The sequence below is a fragment of the Dromaius novaehollandiae genome, unplaced genomic scaffold, assembly GCF_036370855.1.
Source record: "Dromaius novaehollandiae isolate bDroNov1 unplaced genomic scaffold, bDroNov1.hap1 HAP1_SCAFFOLD_45, whole genome shotgun sequence".
Classification (NCBI taxonomy): domain Eukaryota; kingdom Metazoa; phylum Chordata; class Aves; order Casuariiformes; family Dromaiidae; genus Dromaius; species Dromaius novaehollandiae.
The window spans coordinates 2,262,501-2,282,721 of record NW_026991505.1 but is presented as its reverse complement, the minus strand read 5'-3'; the positions used below and the strand labels follow the sequence as shown (position 1 = coordinate 2,282,721).

The following is a 20,221-nucleotide window of genomic DNA, read 5'->3' as shown; positions in this document are numbered from 1 at the left end:
AAGCACGGCTGGGTTTATGCCGTGGCTGGACAAGGCGCTGTGCACCTGACCGGTGCCCCCCACCTCCCAGGTGGGTGGGGGTGGTGGTGGCAACTCTGGATGCACAGCAGGCCCTACCCGTGGATCGCCCCAGCTGTGGCAGGCACTGCCCGCCCCCTCCCTCCACTCCCAGCCGCACCCCCCCCACACACACACCTATTCACGGGGGCTGGGGGTGTCCCGATGCACACACAGCTGCCAGTGATGGGGCAGGGGGAGCCAGGGTCCCCAGGCCAGCACCCCGCCTCAGCCAGCGCCTAGCAGCTGACTTAGAACTGGTGCGGACCAGGGGAATCCGATTGTTTAATTAAAACAAAGCATCGCAAAGGCTTGCAGCGGGTGTTGATGCAATGTGATTTCTGCCCAGTGCTCTGAATGTCAAAGTGAAGAAAATCAATGAAGCGCGGGTAAACAGCAGGATTAAGTATAACTCTCTTAAGACGGGACCATAGTTACTAACTGGGCTTAGCTGCAGAGGCTACACCTCCTCGTGGTCCTGCTGGATGCCCATCTCTGGGTGACCAAGTCAGCCTCTGCCCTAGCGTGAGTGCGGAATTATAGTTACTTCCTACCCTACCGACCGGCTTCACCGACCACTTGGTAGTATTCGAGGTGAAACTAAATTGATCTGACCGCGATTTATACATTCGTGTGTCCAAAGCCCCTGGCCTAAGGGCGATCTAAAGGCACACCAGTTGAACTTGGGGGCTGGTTCTTCTGGTTGTATCCCGAACCCCCATAGACACCATGTACAGCCCAATAAAATCATGGGCTGTTAATTTTGTCTCGGTGGCCACTCAGACCGGCCACTCCCCGTGACGCCGCGAGTGTTATTCCAGCAGTAATAACAACTAATGAGTTGGCCTACCACCTACCAAATTTGACATTTTATAACTCGGATTATGTCTGTTGGGGAGGGATCTATCCCGAACCACCCTGTGATTGCGTAGAAGACCTGCTGGAGGTTTATGAGGTACTGGCACCTATCAGATCACCTCCCGTGACCGGTACTGAAGAGGTGCCAGAGGAGGACGTGGTAGACAGTGTGCCGACATCTCCCTCTGGGCCCGCAATCCCTGCTCTGACTGTGGCAAGTCCCATTCTTGATACTGGGGGGGGAAGCGACTGGTGTGAGTACACCAATCGTGAAGGTCCCTGATGAACATCCGGCATGTCCATGCTGTGGTGTCAAGATGGCAAAAATGGCAGTGCTAACTGACCACCTTCAGAGAGCCCACAGTCAGCAACGAATTCTGTTTTCATCTCACGATGTGGGAGAACAAATGAGAAACATCACAGTATAGCCTGCCACTTCCCAGGATGCCAGGGGGCTCCAGTTGAAGACAAAGAGGAGGTCCCGGAGGGCCCCAGCGGCTTCCTGCGTGAAGAATATAACCAAGAATTCAAGACCAAAAGCAGCCTCTCTCAGCACAAAAGGCTTGTGCATCCACTGCTTAGGAACAAGGAGAGGATTGAGTCATCTCGTCCGAAGGGAAAAGGAATCCGAGGCATGCATAAGAGCTGCTGGACCAAAGAGGAGACGGTGCTATTGATAGAGTTTGAAGAAATATAAGAACAAGCGCTTTGTGAACAAGCTGATCAGGGAGCATTTACCCACAAAAACGGCGAAGCAGATCAGTGATAAGAGATACCAGCTTGCGGCAGGTGCCAAGACATCGGCATCGCCAAGGAAAGCAGAACATCAGCGTGAAGGGGACGAACCAGTTGAGAAGGAAAGGACTGAGTTGATAAAGACGGAATATAGAAGGATTATTGCAGAGAGAATACGAGTGGGATCCCTTTCCCCCAGTCTGAAGGTTGCCTTTGAGGAGGTCCTGGAGGGTGTTAAAGATGCCTGAAATGTCATCAAGGGATCAACGGAAGAGTGGTTGGCACAGCTGGTGGGACATGCCAGAGTAGCTAAGTTGAAACAACTGAGAAAGCATCAGGCTGGACCCACGCCCAAGAAGGTGGAGAGGAAGTGGATGAAGACCAGGGCAGTGAAGCGGGGCCAGTACCTGAGATACCAGCGGCTCTTCGAGATGGATCGTAAGAAGCTGGCTGGTATCATTTTGGATAACATCGAAGCACTAAAGTGCCCCCTTCCGATGGATGAACTTTATAACTCATTCAGAAAGATGTGGGAAGAAGGTGGCCCCTTTCTCAGTCTGGGTGCTTTCCAAAGCACGGGGGTGGTGGACAACTCTGCTTTTAAGAAGATGATTTCCCCAGCGGAAGTCCGGAAGAATATGGCCAAGATGACTAAGAACTCAGCCCCCGGGCCTGATGGCTTAAGCCTGAGGGACATCTTAAAAAAGGACCCTCAGGGCAGTCAACTAGCTGATTTGTTCAACTTGTGGCTTTTGGCCAGGAAGATCCCTGATGACATCAAGGAGTACAGAATGATCTTGCTACCCAAATCCGCAGATCCTGGGAAGACAGGAGATATCAACAAATGGCGACCCATTACCATCAGGTCGATTATCTTGCGACTGTTTTCCTGGATCTTAACAGCACAGCTACGAAAAGCATGTCCAATTAACAGCCGCCAAAGAGGGTTTATTGTAGCCCCGGGCTGTGCGGAAAATCTCAAGCTCCTCCAGATATTGATCAAATAGGCGAAAAAAGAACATAAATTGCTTGGGGTTGTCTTTGTGGACTTGGCGAAGGCCTTTGATTCAGTCCATCATCAACACATCTTCCAGGTCCTCAGGCAAAAAGATGTCGATGGACGTATCATCGAGATCATTGCCGAAATGTGTAACAGTGCGACGCGGCTGGAGGTTGGAGGAACCCACTTGGAGAAGGTGTGGCGGACAGATGAATGAACTTTTGCCTTAAACATTTCTTGGTACATAAGGTGCAAGCAAACCATAACCCCAAACAAGCCATCTGTCCCTGGCGGAAACAGGACTAAGCTGCTGCGACCCCCGAAATGGTCTCCCTGCGACTACCTGGGACACACAGAGCCTGCGCTGAACCAGACCATGATCGGGCAGAGACTTTGGGACCTGGACTGTAAATTATTGCCGTTTTTAGCACAACTTCGATAAAACTTGCTTAGCATGAGTAGCTAAATTTGCTGAAGCCTTAGGCCGCACTCCCTAGTTCAGTGAGAAAGGGCCCCAGAGCTGGTGCAGGTGGGAACCATAAGGGAGTTACCAGCAATTTGCATTCCTGTGCACTGCTGAAACAGTGCTAATTGCTGGAGTTACCACCTCTTTGTCAGGACCTTGAGAGATGATGGTGGGACCCGAGGAATGAAGACACACCTGTCGGCAGAAACTGCAACAGAAAAGATAAGGGAGAAAAGAAACAGCCTGCCTAGGAACAACGATGACACCCAATAAGGAGCAGGAGACCCCAGACCCCCAAATTACTATTGGTCTGAACTACCATGTGGGGGTGGGAAACTTAATTTGAAAAAAGCTGTAATTGCCCGGGGACCTCTTTGTTCAGGGTCCCTCTTTGGAGGTACCCAACTCGAGCTGTAACCACTGCATGCGTGTCATTCTGAGCTTTTCAGCGGGAACCTAGCGTCAGACCCTGCTCGAGTTGTAATTACTGCACGCGCATCACCAAAACTTACACCCAGGGTGAAGAGGACCCACCTACCACCAGAAGGGAGCCCCCCCACCGCCGAGACTCCCAAAGGAAGAGGACCAACGGGACACCACTGGATCCACGGGTGGTGATATCTTTTTCTCTCTTTCTCCCTTTTTCTCTCTTTTGTTGAATGTTGGTAAGATCTGTTTGAAACGTGTGGCACGGGACTTGTCTAGCTAGTTGCAGTATTCGCCATTGAATTATCCTATTTGACCACATGCCTTATCTTTGTGTTAATAAATCTTAAAACTGGTTGGCTGGTGTCGTTTCACCTTAATTCAGTCCAAGGGCATCACAAACTTGGTCGTTGGTCCCAAGGGGAGGGAGGTCGTCCTGAACGACTCCTTTCGGGCCGCGACAGAAGGTTAAGAATCTCACCAGTGTGAAGCAAGGCGACCTGATGTCCCCGCTTCTCTTCAACCTATCAATGGACCCGTTCTTGTGTCGATTAGAAGATGGTAAAGAAGGGTTTAGGTACAAGAACAGCTCTCTGTCAACACTGGCATTCGCGGGTGATCTTGTGCTGCTGAGCGACTCGTGGGACGGTATGCAAAAGAACATTCAAGTGGTGGAAGAATTTTGTGATCAAACCGGGCTGAAGGTGCATGCAGCGAAATGCCATGGGTTTTTCATAAGGCCCACGAAAGACTCCTATACAATTAACAACTGCGACCCATGGACGATTGATGGAGCTCAATTACATCTAATTGAGCCTGGCAGCTCTGAGAAATATTTGGGCCTGGGAGTTGACCCTTGGATTGGTGTCTCCCGACCAGACCTGCAGGAAAAGCTGGGCACATGGGTGAACAACGTTGGAGAAGCCCCATTAAAGCCACTTCAGAAGGTTGAGATCTTGAAGGTGTATGCAGTCCCACGGTTGCTGTATGCGGCAGATCATGCCGGAGTGAACGCCTCATACCTCCATTCTTTGGACCTTGCAATAAGATCAGCAGTGAAGGGCTGGCTTCACTTACCTCCCAGTACGTGTGACGCCTTCCTGTACTCCAGCACAAAGGATGGTGGTCTCGGAATTGCACGGCTGGTGAGCCAAATTTCAAACATTCAGGCTCGTCGGCTGCATCGTATCGCCCAATCCTCCGACACCATCACAAGAACAATTGTTCTGGAAGAGAGGATCCAGAGGGAGTTCAAGAAGGTGTGGATCGCCACCGGAGGAAAGGCTGATAGAATACCATCAATTGGGGAGGAACTCTCGATGAGAATTCCCACGGTACTGGAAGAGGGCGAGACGACGTCCGAATGGGAAGTACCAGCTCCCCGGGTCATCTATCCTATTCCTACCAAGTGAAAGAAAAGAGAGCTAGAGAACTGGGCCAATCTAAAAGCACAAGGCCACGGTATTAAGAACTTTGAAGATGATAACATCAGCAACGATTGGCTCACACATTACTGGGGCATTCCCCACAGGAAGCTATTAACAGCGATACAGCTGCGTGCCAATGTCTATCCCACTAGGGAGTATTTGGCACGCGGGCTGGCAGAAGGGGCACCAAAGGCATGCAGGCATTGTCCTGCAGAATGGGAAACTTGCTCGCATATCATTGGATACTGCCCTGTAGTCCAAGATGCCCGGATCAAGAGGCATAACATCTTGTGTGGACTGCTGGCTGGAGAGGCTAAGAAACTGGGTTGGGAGATTTATCTAGAGCCCAACCTCAGAGATAACAACAATGGACTCTTCAAGCCAGATTTGGTTGTGGCTAAAGAAGGCCGGGCGAAAGTAGTGGACGTTACGTTCTGCTACGAGAGTGGGTTGTCATCTTTAGGGGACACAGCAGCAGAGAAAGTTCAGAAGTATCAACATCTTGCAGAGCAAGTGAAAGAACTGACAAAAGCTGGAGAGGTGGAGTTCCTGGGTTTCCCGATTGGTGCTCGCGGGAAGTGGCATAAGGCAAATGACAGCTTCCTTGCCAACCTTGGACTCTCCAGTAGCCGCCAGACGAGGCTAACGAGGCTATTCTCCCAGAGAGCTCTCCTATTTTCTGTAGACATTCTTCACATCTTTGCCAGCAAAGGTAAGGATGTTTAATTTATTCTATAAATTAATGTATGGCTTTGTTAATTCAAAGTCCTTCCTTGGAAGGCAACAGTAAAATTCTTCACACAGACAACATGGGCTTGCTTAGTCTTCTGTACTGCTGAATTCTGCTCTTACCTGGCTCCCTTGTGGTTGAGCTGTGTAGGTTGGGACGGAACATCTCATCTCCAAATGACCCACTAAATTCGACTTGGGTGGACGGGCCGCCTTTCAATCCCAACCCGGAAAAGGTGCCATAGAAATTCTAGGGTTCATTAAAGAGCCACATGCCTCGGCATCTAATTAGTGACGCGCATGAATGGATGAACGAGATTCCCACTGTCCCTACCTACTATCCAGTGAAACCACAGCCAAAGGAACGGGCTTGGCGGAATCAGCAGAGAAAGAAGACCCTGTTGAGGTTGACTCTAGTCCAGCGCTATGAAGAGACATGAGAAGTGCAGAATAAGTGGGAGGCCCCATGCACATGCAGCCCATGCCATGGTCTGTCTGCCAGTAAAATGCCACTATTATTACTGGGTACTGCCCTGCAGTCCAGAATGCTGGGATCCAGAGGCATAGCGTCTTGTGTGGTATGCTGGCAGAAGAGGCAAAAAGACTGGTGTGGGGGGTGTTCTCAGAAGGCAACCTTATGGAGAACAACAAGCTCTTCAGGCCACATTGGGCTGTGGTTAAGGGGTCTCAGGCAAAAGCAGTGGATGTTGCTGTTCCTTATCAAAGCAGGTCATCATCTTCAGGTGACGCTGTAGCAGAAGAAGTCCAGGAGTACCAGCATCTAGAGGAAGAGGGGAAGGAGGGGACAAGAACAGAAGAGGCTGAGTCCCCAGGCTTGCCAATCAGCACTCGCAGGAAGTGGTAGAAAGGCAACAACAGATTCCTTGTGGATCTTGGACTCTCTGGTGGCCATCTGAAGAGGATGACGAAGCTCTTCTCACACAGGGCTCTCCTTTCCTCTGTGGAGATCTTTACCAGCAAAGGTAAGAATGTTTACTCCTTTAACTGGTATTAATATTTGTGTGACTTTGGTTTAAAAAAGTCCTTCTTCGAAGGCAAGAGCAAAATTCTCCACCACCCAGATGACAACGTATGCTTGCTCAGTCTTCTGTACCATGGAATCTTGCTATGGCCTGGCTCCTTTGTGGTCGAGCCTAGTAGGTATGGGACATGGGATCTGGTCCCCACATGAGCACCACTGAATTTGACGTGGGCGGACAGGCTGCCTGCCAAGCCCAATCCAGAAAAGGTGCCAGAGAAATTCTCTGTGGTTCATTAATAGCCAAATGCCTCATCATCTAAGTAGTGATGCGCATGAATGCGTGAAGGAGGTTCCCCACAGTCCTGACCTACTGTTTCTCCACCTCTGCGAGATGGTGGCCCCTAGGGCTCGGTCTGAGGCAGCTGCTTCTCCAATGAAAGGCCAGCTGGGATCCAGGTGGACTAGGAGCAGGACTCCAGTCAAGGCCCATTTCAGTTCCACAGAGGGTGCTTGTGCTTCTGGTGGCCCCCAAAAGCAGGTTCTCTGCCAGCAGAGAGCTGTTCTCCGAGCTGCAGGAGGAAGAGCCTGCTTCGAGAACTGCCCACGGAAGGTAACAAAGGCAAAAAGTACCAGGGGGCTGGGAGGGCACGGGGCAGTTATGCCCAAACACAGTCCTCAAGCAATTCCTTCAGCACATCGTTGACAACATGCTGGCAAGTGGCTGGCACATTGCAGAGGCTAACGGCATCCCCAGGTACTCCTCGTGGCTTTAGGTGGTGCATTCCTCCTCCTTATGGATTTGGAGCCAAGTCTTCTCCCTCTTGCAGGTCCAGCTTTAGGAAGCAGTGAGTCCCCTGGGGCATTCTCTGCAAAGCTCTGTGAAGAGAGACAGCAGGTGCCAGTTCTTCATACACATATACATATGTAGTCCTGGGGGGAGAGGGGGCAGAGGAGCTGGGAAGACAGGTGAACCCATGCTCCAGATGGTTCTCCTCAAGGGCTGTTAACCCAGCCCATGGTGAGGTAGAGATGCACCCAAAGGGCACTTCCTGCCCCGGCCTGAGGGCCAGGGCATGGTCATAGAGGCAGGAGAGTTTCTGCACCCTTCTTGCTGAAGGCATCCACACAGCTGCTGCACTCCCCTAGGAGCATTGCCAGGGGGTGCAGCAGAGGTTTGGTCTTGGCACCTGGGGGAGTCACAGCTGCAGGCTGTGGCACTGGTGGCAGCTGCAGCCAGGCAGGCACCTTGGTGCTGAGGGCACCACGAGGATGCAGGGTTGCTGTGCCTTCCTCCATGGGCTCCTCCTTTGCGAGTGCTAAGGGGCAGGGGTGGGGAAAAGCATGGCTGAGCTCCCCCAAGGGCCCCCCTGCACTCTCAGGTGCCTCTCCACAGCAAGAGGCAGGCTGAGAGCTGCCTCAGGCTCTGGGCAGGAGCCACCCTGGCCATTCTTCCCACCCTGCTGCCCCAGCCAGCTTCCTCATTTGCAGTGGAGAGACAGCAGCTGACTGACTCCCCTGCCAGAGCTCCAGCAAGGCAAGCTCAGCCCCAGCTGCACACTGACAAGCCACAAAGAGCTCCTCAGGCTCTGCAGAATAAGGCCCCTGTGCTCCATGAAGAAAGAAGCCCAGTGCAGGGCCATCCTGGAGAGCCAGGAGAGGACTGCTGGGCAGCTGGTGTGTGTTGGGAAGGGCTCTGAGGAAGCAGGGAGCATTAGGGTCACCCGACTGATGAGCCCCCATAGCCTTGCTCAGTGCTCAGGAAAGGGTTCAGGGAGCTGGGGAGCAAGGCATGCTCTGGGCACAGGGGAAGGCCACACAGCCTGCAGGCCTGGGATGGGCCCCTGCATGCTGAGCACAGCCTCCTGGAGGAGTGCCAAGCCCCTGGGGAAGGCAGTCTGCAGGCAGGACTGCTCTGGGGACAGGCCCCAAGGCAACTGCAGGGCCAGGCCTCCTGGCACTCAGCCCAGAGCTTGAGGGGGCCTGAGCTAAGCAGTAGGGAGCAGCAGAAGCAGGGCTCCACCCTCAGGGAAGGCAAGCCAGCAGTCAAGGGAGGGTGCCACAACTTTCTCCTCTAGCACATCCATTGCTCCCAAAAAGGGAACATGTGCAGAGAGGGTTCGCCATTCTGCCTGCATGCACAATGTTCTGCTGGTCTTGGAGGGAGGGTCATTCCCAGTCGGTTCTGTGGGTGCACCGCCATCTCACATTAGGTGCCACACGCCAAAAGCTGTGCAGCAGCCCTCGCTCCTTCCCCCGGGGCGCCGTGTTGGGGAAGGCCAGCAGGGACACCGGGATTGGTCCTGCTCCCCTCCCCCAGTGAGGGGGTGCTGCCCCTGCCGACTTGTTCACCCCCTGGCCTTGGCATGGCCTATCCCCCTCCCACAGGTGGGGGGGAAAAGCGGTGCGGCTTGCTGCTGGGGTGGGCTGGTGCACCCGGTTGACCCTGCCAGGAGCATATGCCTGTCTCAAAGATTAAGCCATGCATGTCTAAGTACCCCTTCTGCTGCAGACAATCTGCAGCCTGAGCCCATGGCTTTGATGCCGTGGTGATAATCCCCTGGTACTCAGGTTAGCACTCACCACTCTGCTCACACCAGAGGCACAGAGCCTGCCCTGGGAAGATCTGGGCAAGCTTGCCCACATCTCCTAGCCACTGGCTCTGGCACAGCCAGCCAGCCAGCTCCAAGGCCTCCCATGGCAGTGGCACATTGCCAGGCCTTGGGTTGGATGAGTCCCCCTTGGCACAAGTGAAGCTCCCCATTGTACACACACTTGCCGGCGCAAGGGCTGCCGTGCTGAGCCCACAGCAGTCAGCTCACAGCTGCCCTGTGCAGGGCTGAGGCTCTCACACAGAGCAGGCAGAAGTGCTGTGGGTGGCTCAGCTGCCCGTGCAACTAGGTGGGTGAATAGCTGCAGCAAAGCAAAAGCAAGCAGCAGCTGGTTGCCAGCAAAGGTTCAGCTCACAGGCTGTGCTCCCTCCCAAGCATGGCTAGCCTGCATCTTTCTGCATGTGTCTTCCTCAGGCCCTGCTCTCACCTGAGGAACTGGCAGCAGTGACAGCTTTCCTTCTGCCTGTGTGGAATGCGCTCTGGTCATCTCAGCTCCTGGTCCTGCCAAGAGCAGTCAGCAGAAACCCAGCAGCTCTGCAGTCCTTCACTTGGGGCTCCATGGAGGGCTGTGAAGGAAGAGACAGTGTGAACACCAGAGAACTGTCCTCTCTTCCTCTGGCAAGTGGCACTGCCTGTTTGTTCAGGCAGTTAGAGAGGGGGGCCTTGGCCTCTACTCTGCCCCCACCCCTGCTATCCCTGGATCTCTTACAAATTCAGTGCCATGAACCCAGCCTTAGGCAAAAAGGATGCACTTTCCCTGTTCAGAGGCTGGCATCCATCTTGCCTGAGATGTCAAAGCGGAGATGCAAAGACAGTCCAAGAGGCAGAAGTTACACGTTGCTGTTGTTAAGTGTTATCTGATAGGATGAGGGTTTTGTTGCTGGTCACTTTGTGTCCTTTTATACCTGGGGCTTCTAGGAGAGCCCACAGAAATAAATGCCCTGAAAGTGGCAAGTTTTTCTCCATTAAGGGATTGAGCTATCATCCTTGCACTGGCCCCTGCAGGTAATGCCGTGGTCCTGAACTCACAGCACAAGCCTCTCACTTAGGCCTGCAGTCAGTGTAGGCTATGAAATCAATTGAAGTGTTGCTTATTTTTCCCTGCAGGAGCCAACCAGCTCAGTCAGCCTTCACTCAATGGGAAGACTTACACCAAGGCTTCACTTGCTCCCATGGTCTGAGAGAAGGACCCTGAGACTGCAGATACTGTCCCAACAGAAAGCGCTGGCTGGCCCCTCTGCTCCAACCGCACCAAACTCACCCTGGCAGTGCAGGTCCCAGGCACCCACCCTCAACCCACCAAATGCTAATCCTCTTGGTGTCAGCCGAGAGGTGCCCACTGCCTCAGCCCCCGGTCCCACCTTTGGCTGAGGGTGTTGCCACAGTCATCAGCCACTGAGCCAGGCTGGGCTGTGCTGCTTGGGCTCTGTGCTGCTGCCCTGTGCCTTTTCTTTTGGGAAGGCCAAGGCAGGGGCAGGTTGGAGGGAAAACACTTGGTTGTCGACTGGGGGAGGGGTCCCTACTGTTTCAGCACATGAGTGTCGAGCAGAAATAAAACACAGGTGAGGCCATGAGGGAGCTCAGGATCTCAGCCACAAGAGATGTCACGTCATGGTAGGTAAGGGGATTCCAGCTAAGGGCAATGTGTTTGGGAGAGTGACTGTGAAGCCATTTCTGTCAGGCTGTTCATCTACAACGAGCCAGTACCCCTCAGCCCTATCCCATACCCTAAGCCCTGCCACTACCCTGTAACCTCTTCCCCACCAACAGTTGCAACCTAAACCCCTCACTGCTAAGCTGAAGCTGGAACCCATTACCCCTTATCTAATCTCAAGATCCCCACTAAACTCCGGATCTCATGCCCTGAGTCCCGTCTGTCAAATGTTAGGCGATACCATGGCTCACATTCTGAAGCCTCATCCCTAACTTCAAGCCTAAATCCTTTGCCAAAAAGCTACCTCATACACTATTCAACGACAAGAAACCTTCAATGAAACAGGGAACCTACTACTAAGGCTTTCCCAAAACAATAACTCTCCTCCTTAACTCAAACAAGAGAGATCTAACGCCTACGCGAATCCTGCACACTAACCACAGAGTACAAAGCATCACCTGATGCCAAAGCCTAATTCATAAGGGTTATACTTTCACTTCTACACACTAACAACATTCCTAAAACCCAGAGCCTTGCACCCACCCTCAAAGGCAAGTTCGAAGACGTTTGATCCCTGGGAGACGGAGGATCGGCAGTGGCTATGAGGAGTGAAAAGAGGTGGAGATGAGAGGAGAGACAAGAGGCAAGTGAAAGAGAGCAACAGGTGAAGGTGCGAGGGCTGGGCTAAAGGTTGTGAGGTCACTTGCGCTGCAGGAAGCTGCTTGGTAAGGAGCATTAGTCAGGCATTGTGAGGTCCTCAAGGGAAGTTCAGGGACATGCCAGGAGGGCAGAGAGGTATTGGCGGGGAGCTGACCCCAATGCCAAGCCCTACACTGAGCCAGCAGCCAAAAGCTTTGCCTGACCCCACTCAGCACAAAGCCCAAAGCCTGCACGCATGCCTGAAGCCTAAGGCCAAACTTGCTCTGGCGCAGCCCCTAAGCACCCAGCCTTCTTGTAAGCCGAGCTGGAAGGGCTTGGGGGCCTGGGAGGCAGAAGAAGAGCAGGACATGTAGGGTCCCGGAGTGCAGAGGCGTGGAGCTGAGAGGGCAGAGGCAGGCAAGAGGCAGGTGGCGGTGAAGGTGTGAGGGCTGCGCTGTAGATTGTGAGGTCACTTGTGCTGCAGCAATGTGATTGGGGAGGAGCAGGAGGCGGGCACTGTGAGGTGCTCGTGGGAGAATGAAGGGCATGGCAGGAGGGCCGCAGGTGGCTGGGGTGGCAGAGGCAGAGGCAGGCTGGAGGGAGAGCGCTTGGGTGCTGATGAGGAGGTGCTCTGTGTTGCCTCAGCGAAGCACGCAGGAGCTGGAGGCAGGTGCGGGAGGACAGGAAGGGCTGCCAGGTGGCAGCCAGGAGAGAGGCCATGTTGTGGGGAGGTAAGGGGCCTTGAGGTAGTGGTTCTGCAGCTGGGACAGGGTCCAGAAGATCCTGGGTGGGAGGCTCCGACCCCATGCCTAAGCACTAACCTGAGGCCCTCACCTGTGCGCGAGGCACACACCAGTGTGCTCCTGGGGCAGAGCCAGGCCCCTGAAAACACATGAAGGGCCAGAAGGGAGGAGGGCGCTCTATGTCCTTGTTGCACAAACACATCAGGAAAACTGCCCCAGGTCTTTTGGCACAGACCCAGCCCCTCACATCACCCATTCCCAGGGCTGGCTGTATATGCTAGTGCTGTGGGGAGGACATTTGCTACGTGGCCAGCTCCATCCTCCTGCTGGGTTCATTTTCTCAACTGTGGGGCTTGCCCCGAGGGCAAGGGGGTGTTTCTCCCACCCTCGGCCGCCAGGGCTGAGCCATCCCTGCCACATGCCAGGCTCCCAGAGTGGCACCTCCATTGCACCCATGGATCTCCAGCCTGCAGGGACCTTGCACATATGCCATAGTCTTCTCTCCAGCCCTGTCTCTACCCACATCTGTTATAGCTCCTGACTGCTGGAGCAGAAAAGCCCACCACTGCCTGACAGCATTCTGGACTTGCCACTTCTTCAACTCCTTACCCACCTGGAACCCCAGCTCCTTCCCAGCACAGCTGCATTCCAGGCACTTGGCCCTAGCCAGTCCTGCTTCAGGGATTGATTCCAAATTCCTGAGGCAGGAATTTGCAGCTGCCTTGCTTGAAAGAAGTGAGGTGCCCACCAGCCCACTGCTGCAGCCTGTCAAGTTCCCTCTGAAGAGCAGCATCACTAAGGCCAATGAGTGCACTCAGGGCCCTAAGAGAAGCCTCCCCTCCCAGCAAGGTGTGTCCTCAGTCTTACCTAGGTCTGGCTTCAGGGGCTTGCTGGAGAGGGACGGAATTGCTGTGGGTAGGTATATCTCATGGCACACAGACTTCAAACAGGCATGGGGAAGTGGGAAAGGCACCTGGCATCAGAGACTTGTGGCATTGTGGGCAGGTTCCAGCTGCCTACGAGGTGCCCCAGAGGCCGGGCAGGCTTGGGGAGGAAAGGTCTGAGGCATTCCTGGAGAGCCCTGCAGGGCCACATGGGCTCTGGGGATGGGGTGCAAGCTGCCTGCAGGGAGTCCCACAGGGCTGGGCAGGCTTTGGGGGAAGGGTCTGAGCTAGCCCCAGAGAGCCCCACAGTGCCTGCCAGGCTCAGCGGGGAAGGCTGCAAGCTGGCTCGAGGGAGCCACAAAGGGATGGGCAGCACTGCTTGCGGGTGGGCAGGGGTCACTCAGGTGCTTCCCGCTGAGCAGGGGGTCAGCACAGTGGGCACATCCGAGCCATTGGCAAGGCTGGCCACGCAGGAGGAATCGCAGGGGCAAGGCCCTGCACACTTGCAGGCCAGGCCCCATGCTGCTCTGCCCAGGGCCTGAGATGGCCCAAGGGAACTCGCAGGGAGCAGGGAGGCCCACTTGCTCCCTAAGGAACTGGCAGCTGGGAACCAAGGCTCATTACATGGCTGGCAGTGCAGGGGCCTCTCCAGCCGGGGCCCAGTCCAGCAGTACCCAAGAAAGTTTTGCCAGGCAGGCCCAGAGGTGGTAGCCAGGTTCAACCAAGAGGCCAAGTCTTCATGCAATTTCGTGGTGATGAGGCAGAGCTGAGGCCTAGCCAGCAAGTCAAGGAAGGATCAGGACCACTGATGGTAAGCAGGGTCAGACCCAGTCCAGTGATTGTCAGGCAAGTCCACAGTGACAAGGTAGGTCTGCAGTCCAGCTAGAATGACAGGCCACAGGCCAGATCAGCAAAGTTCATGGCCAGCCATAGGCATGGCTGTGATGGAGCTGCACACATATACTCCTCCAACAGCATTCAGACAGGCACTGAAGATCCCGGCCTCAGCTTCAGGGGACCTCCTGGGCACATAGGCACAAACTTGCTTCAAGAAAGAGCTACCTGCCTGGTCATCTCATTAGTGGCACACCTGAAGGAATGCACAAGAGTCCTACTGTGCCTACTACTATGCAGACAAGCTTGAGCCTGAGCTGGAGGAAGAAGGCATCCCTTCTGGCACTGTGGTAACAAAATCCAAATGGGACTTTGTTGATGCCTTGATTCTGCTGAGTGAGTCCTGGGCAGGTATGCAGAAAAGCACTGCATTAGGAGAAATGCTCTGTGAGTTCCTGGGACTTCTGTCAGAGCCCTGAGTGCACTAAGAAGCCTGGATGGCCCTGAGCAGCCTCACCTGGGCCCTGGCTGCCCAAGGCCCCTGCCATGGGAGCTGAGCTATGCCCCTGGGCTACTGGCTCCCCACCCCTTTGGGAGTGGCTGGCCCCTGCTGCTCCCTCACAGCTGAAGACTCAAGAGGCCAAGTGCCACAGGGTTTTTTCCTAAACCTACTGAAGAGTCTGGTGTCACCAACAGTTGTAAGCCATGGGTGCTGTTTAGTACAGATGTGAATGTGCCTGAACCAGGCAACTCTGGAAAATACCTGGCTCTTTGTGTCAACCCCTCAACTGCATTGTCCCACCCAGAGCTGCAAGAGAAACCTGAGCCTCAGCTACTGAGTGTCAGAAGGGTGCTGCTAAGACCAGTGCAGAAAGTTCCTATCTTGAATGGCTATGCATTCCCAAGACAAATTGCTCTCTCCAGACATGCCAATAAAAAAAATCACCTATAATTTATCTCACTGTCCATGCGGATATAAAATCCACGTGTCTCCCTAACTTTAATTTAAGCATAAGAGCAGCAGTTAAAGACTGGCTACACCTGCCTGATTGTGCATCTGACTTTATATTTTATTCAAGGACTTCCCCACAGCAGGAGAAAGTGCTTGTTTACAAATCTGTGCTATTACACTCACCACTTGGGCTTTTTCTTTCTTTTTTTTAATATGTTGTCCATCCCCCCCACCCCATGTGCCTCCCCACCACCCATTCATCATCACCTGCTTGCTTGCTTGTGTTCCCTTCTCTCCCTGGCCCCAGCTTCCTAAACTTTGTGGCCAGCATGTTGCTGTGGCAGAGGAAGAATCTCTGACCACAGGCTGACCAGCACCCCCACTGCATCTGCCCCCAACACTGCACAGGCACACAGTGCCCGCAGCAGGGCCGTCCCACCAGGATTCACAAGCTCTTTCTGGGCACTCAGGGAAGCAGATTCTGTGCACGTCACCTGTTTCAGCTGACATCTGCCCCCCACCAGCCCCGGCCCACATCCCACCACCACCCTGGACACCCTGCAGACCAAGCTCTCTGGGAGGCCTGTTTATTGCCAAGGTCAAGGGTGGGGGCAGGCAGGTGGTGTCGCTTAAGGGAAGGCAAAATAAAAACCACACCTTCCCCCACCTCTTTGCCCTACCATACAGGGAAGGGCACACCAGCCCAGTGAATGGGAGCTACGAGGTTGAGGGGCCGCAGGGCAGAGCGCAGTGCAGCATGGCATGGAGACGATGTTGACCCTGCTCTGGCCTGCCCACTAGGGCTGGGGGAAATGGCCACCTGGCTGCAGCTGAGGTTGGGGTGGGACAACAGCACTACCTGGACCTTGGAGGGACACCCGGTCTACCTGGCAGGGTGACCCCACATTTACCCTGTGCCCACATGAGTGCCCTCCAGAGGGCCAGCCAACACCAGGAGAAACAACTTCCAGGGAACCACGGGGGCCATGGAGGGAGAGCGACAGCAGGTCTACCCCACAGCAGGAGGGAGTGAGCATCTCTCACATGCACCCACCCTGGGATGGGAGAGCAAAACCACATCTACCTCCCAACCTGCCTCATGGGGAAAGACATGCCAGAGCTAGACCTGCCAACTTGCTGCTGCCACCATCACCCAGGATGGGGGAGGGGGGGGTGGGACAAAGGAGGGTGCCCTTTCTGAGCAGACTTTGTCAGCCACCGTCACCTTTTTGAGCCACCAGCTCAGCCTGCTCCCAAGCAGGGCAGAAAGGGAATGAAAGGGGGGGAAAAACAAAAAAAAGGAGCTGCACAGCCCTCATGTGAGGAAGAACCCCTTGCTCCCCCTGCCCCTATCACTGTCACTACCAACAGTGGTGATGGTAGGCTGACGGGCCTTGCAGGAATGCAGGGCCAGGCCACCCAGCCCCCCAGCACACCTCCTGCTTAAAACTCCCAAAGTCACAAGGATCAGGAGACCTCACTTTTACGGTCCAATTTGGTACTGAAGAGCAAGAACAAGCAAGCTTCTGCCCTCCCTCAGCTTGCCTTAGCACATCCAGGTCACTGGTTGACAGCTGGACCACCCCTTTCAGACAGCCCACCTGATGCTGTCCTCAGAGCAGGTCATGCCCAACACACACTGGGAACTTGGCAGCAGAAGGCAGAGCCCCTTGGGGGCTTGCCCCAACCTCACTGGGCCAGTGGAAAAGAAAAAAAGATCAGGACAGTGCTATTGCACTGCTGCCCAGGCCACAGCAGGGCCTCAGCAGAGGCTCCTGCTTCCTCTGTGTCTCCTATGTCTCTTTGCAGTGCCAAACTAGAGTCAAGCTCAACAGGCTCTTTCTTCTTTCCTTGCTCATTCCACCAGACCTTTCCCCCTAGCCAAGGACTAGCTGGAAACACCCAGCACCCCAAGGGCACTCAGAGGCCTTCATTGGAAGCCTTCATTGCTCTGACCAACCTCACCTGGGGCCTTCAGCTGCTCCCTCTGACCAGCAGCTCTATCAATGCTCAGCTTGGGGCTTTCAGGCTATGCCTGAGCTCTGTCTTAGGGCTGTGTGCTCCAGCTCTGGTGCTCAAGTGCTGCTTGGCCTCCCTGAGGGACTTTGCATGGGGCCTGTTATACTGCCTTGCCTGAGGATCCCTGGGCTCTCAGGAGAACCTCTTGGCACCACCCTACTCTGCTCACCTGGCTGTGCTGCTGTGGGACTTTGCCCACTTGCTGAGCTCACTGCCTGGCCTGGGTTGTGGGCCCTAGCCCCTCCCCCTTGACTGCTGGCTTGCCTTCCCTGAGGATGGAGCCCTGTTTTTGCTGCTCCCTAATGCTTAGCTCAGGCCACCTCAAGCCCTCAGCCAAGCACCAGGAGGCCTGGCCTTGGGGAGTTGCTTTGGGGCCAGTCCCCAGAGCAGTCCTGCAGACTGCCTTCCCCAGGGACTTGGGAGTCCTCCAGGAGGCTGGGCTCAGCATGCAGAGGCACCTCACAGCCCTGAAAGCTCTGTTGCCTTCCCCTGTGCCCACAGCATCCCTTGATCCCCAGTTCCCTGAACCCTTTCCTGAGCACTGACCAAGGCTATGGGGGCTCATCAATCTGGTAACCCCACTGCTCCCTGCTTCCTCAGAGCTCTTCCCAACACACATCAGCTGCCCAGCAGTCCTCTCCTGGCTCTCCAGGATGGCCCAAGAAGGGGTGTCCCCCTGTATGGAGCACAAGCACCTTATTCTCCAGACCCTGAGGACCTCTTTGTGCCTTGTCAATGTGCAGCTGTGGCTGAGCTTGCCTTGCTAGAGCAAAGTCCCCCAAGTGTCAAGACCATACCTCTCCAGGACCTCCCTGGCAATGCTCCTAGGTGAGTACAGTGACTGTGTGGATCTCTTCAGAAAGAAAGATGCAGAAACCCTACCACCCTGCTGCCTCTATGACTTCATGCCAGGGAAGGAATTGTCCTTTGGGGGCATCTCTACCTCATCATGCCCTGAGATAACAGCCCTTGAAGGGAACCATCTGGAGCACAGGTTCACCTGTCCTTCTAACCCCTTCCCCCCTGGGTGGGGGTGGGGGCAAGGGGAGGGGCTATACTTTTTTCTTCTCTCTCACTTTTTTTTCTTTTAATGTGGGGGCAGGGGAGAAGGAAGGATGTCCCTGTGTAGATTACAGGGGGCTGAATGACGTGAGAGTAAAGAACTGGCACCCCCTGTCTCTCTTCACAGAGCTCCCTGAATGTCCCAGGGGACTTGCTAGTGCACAAAGCTGGACCTGCAAGAGGGAAAAGACTTGGTTTCAAATCCATAAGGAGGAGGAATGCAAAAGGGCCTTCTGCACCACAGAAGGCCACCAGGAGTACCTGGGGATGCCGTTAGCCTCTGCAATGTGCCAGCCACTTTCCCAGCATGCAACCAAAATTTGGATGCAGCCCTTGTGTGTGAACTCTCTGCGCCTTTTCCTTGGAGACACTTCCTCAGTGCCACAGCAGAGGAGGAGCTTCTTGCAGAAGCAACACATCTTCTTCTGCCAAATTGGCAGGATTTGCTGTGCCACAGGAAGTGACCTGCTCTTGGCACCCCATGGTGCTGGCACAGCATCGTCCCAGCACAGCCTCCCCTAGCCTGTGAGAAGGGCATGGCTGCCTGCACTGAGGCTCAACAGGCTCTTCTTTCCCTGCTGATTCTGCCAAGCCCAGTCCCTTGATGCATTCATGCACGTCCCTAATTAGATGATGAGGCATTTGGCTATTTCATGAACTGAGTGGGCTTGGTAAGCAGCCCACCTGCCCATGTCACATTTGGTGAAGTGTCTTTTGGGAACTTGGTCTCCTGTCCCACCCATGTTCAGCCTCGACCACAAGGGAGCTGGGCAATAGCAAAACTCAGTAGTACAGAAGACTGAGCAGACTCCTGTCGTCTGTGGGAAGAATTTCACTGTTGCCTTCCAAGAAGGACTTTGAACAACAAGGTCACATACAGTGCTTGCCAATTTAAATTAAAACTGTCTTACCTTTGCTGGCAAAAATGCAGAGCATGTCAACAGCAGAGAGGGGAGGAGAGCCCTCCGACTGAAGAGGCTTCACGTGGCTGCCGGAGAGTCCAAGGCTGGTAAGGAACACATCATTGCCTTTCTACCACCTCCCACGAGCGCCTGCTGGGAAACCCCGGGGACTCCAGTTCTTCTGCTCTTGACATACTCCTTCCTTGTTCCCCCAGGTGCTGATATTTCTGCACTTTTTCCACTGCTGTGTCACCTAGAGACAACAACAGACTTTCATAGTGAGCAGTTATGAGAGACCCCTTAACTTTAAAAAAAAAGAAAAAAAAATCCCACTTGAACAGCTCATTGTGACTACCCTTGAGGCTGGGCTCTAGAAACACTGCCCACTGCAGTCTTTTCGCTTCTGCTGCCAGCATGCCACACAAGACGCTATGCCTTCAGATCCAGGCATCCTGGACTGCAAGGCAGTATCCAGAGATATGGGAACAGGCTTCCCACTCTGCAGCACAGTGCCTGCACCCCTTTGGCACCCCTGCCCCCAGCCCCCGTGCATTTTCAAAGTTCTTAGTTCCACAGCCTTGAGAGCTCCGACTGGCCCAGTTTTCTCATTCTCTCCTTCTCCGCTTGCTAGGAACAGGAGAGATCACTCTGGGACAGGGAATTTCCCATTCGGATGCAACCACCAGGCCGCCCACCCTGGGACAGCGACAACAGGTCTGCCCGGGGCCAGCACTCGGGCGGACGCCTTTCCTGGAAGAACGGCTGCTGGGACCGGAGCGGGTGAGCAGCACCACGTCCACCCCATGGGCAAAGATACGCTGGAGGCCGACACGTGGACCTACCCCTGCCATCTCCTGCTGGCGTGCAGACTTTGGCCACTGCTCACACCACTGCTGCCTTTGCAGGCCACCAGGTGAACCTGAGCTGGGGAAAGGGGGAAATAAGATGGGACCCAGACCCCCTGCTCATGTGAGGAGGGGTCTCCTGTTCCTGTCCCCCCAGCCACCCCCGCTGTCACCACCACTGGCAGCATGGGGAGAGGGGGTCTGGCCCTGGAGGAATTGAAGGCGGGGAAGAGCCATTGGAGCCGGGTCAAGTGGCTCGCCCCTCCGAGACTCCCAGAGCCGGTAGATCCTCTGGTCACCGCAAAGGCAGCCTCCCAGGCCCGGGTGCACGGGCCAGCCAAGGTGGACCCGCTGGGCCGGCCGCTACCAGGCCAGCCTGCCGCATGACTGCCCCCCCC

General features: G+C 54.7%; 1 long non-coding RNA gene across 1 annotated transcript in view; it reads right to left on the bottom strand.

The window, feature by feature from the left end:
* Positions 1 to 208: 208 nt before the first annotated feature.
* Positions 209 to 20,221, bottom strand: part of LOC135327018 (uncharacterized) — a 20,524-nt gene continuing 511 nt past the window's right edge. Inside the window, exons 2-4 of the long non-coding RNA XR_010387146.1 lie at positions 18,988 to 19,231; positions 9,717 to 9,855; positions 209 to 7,556 (exon numbers count right to left, since the gene is read on the bottom strand). This is a non-coding gene — a long non-coding RNA (uncharacterized LOC135327018). The remainder of the gene's footprint in view (positions 7,557 to 9,716; positions 9,856 to 18,987; positions 19,232 to 20,221) is intronic.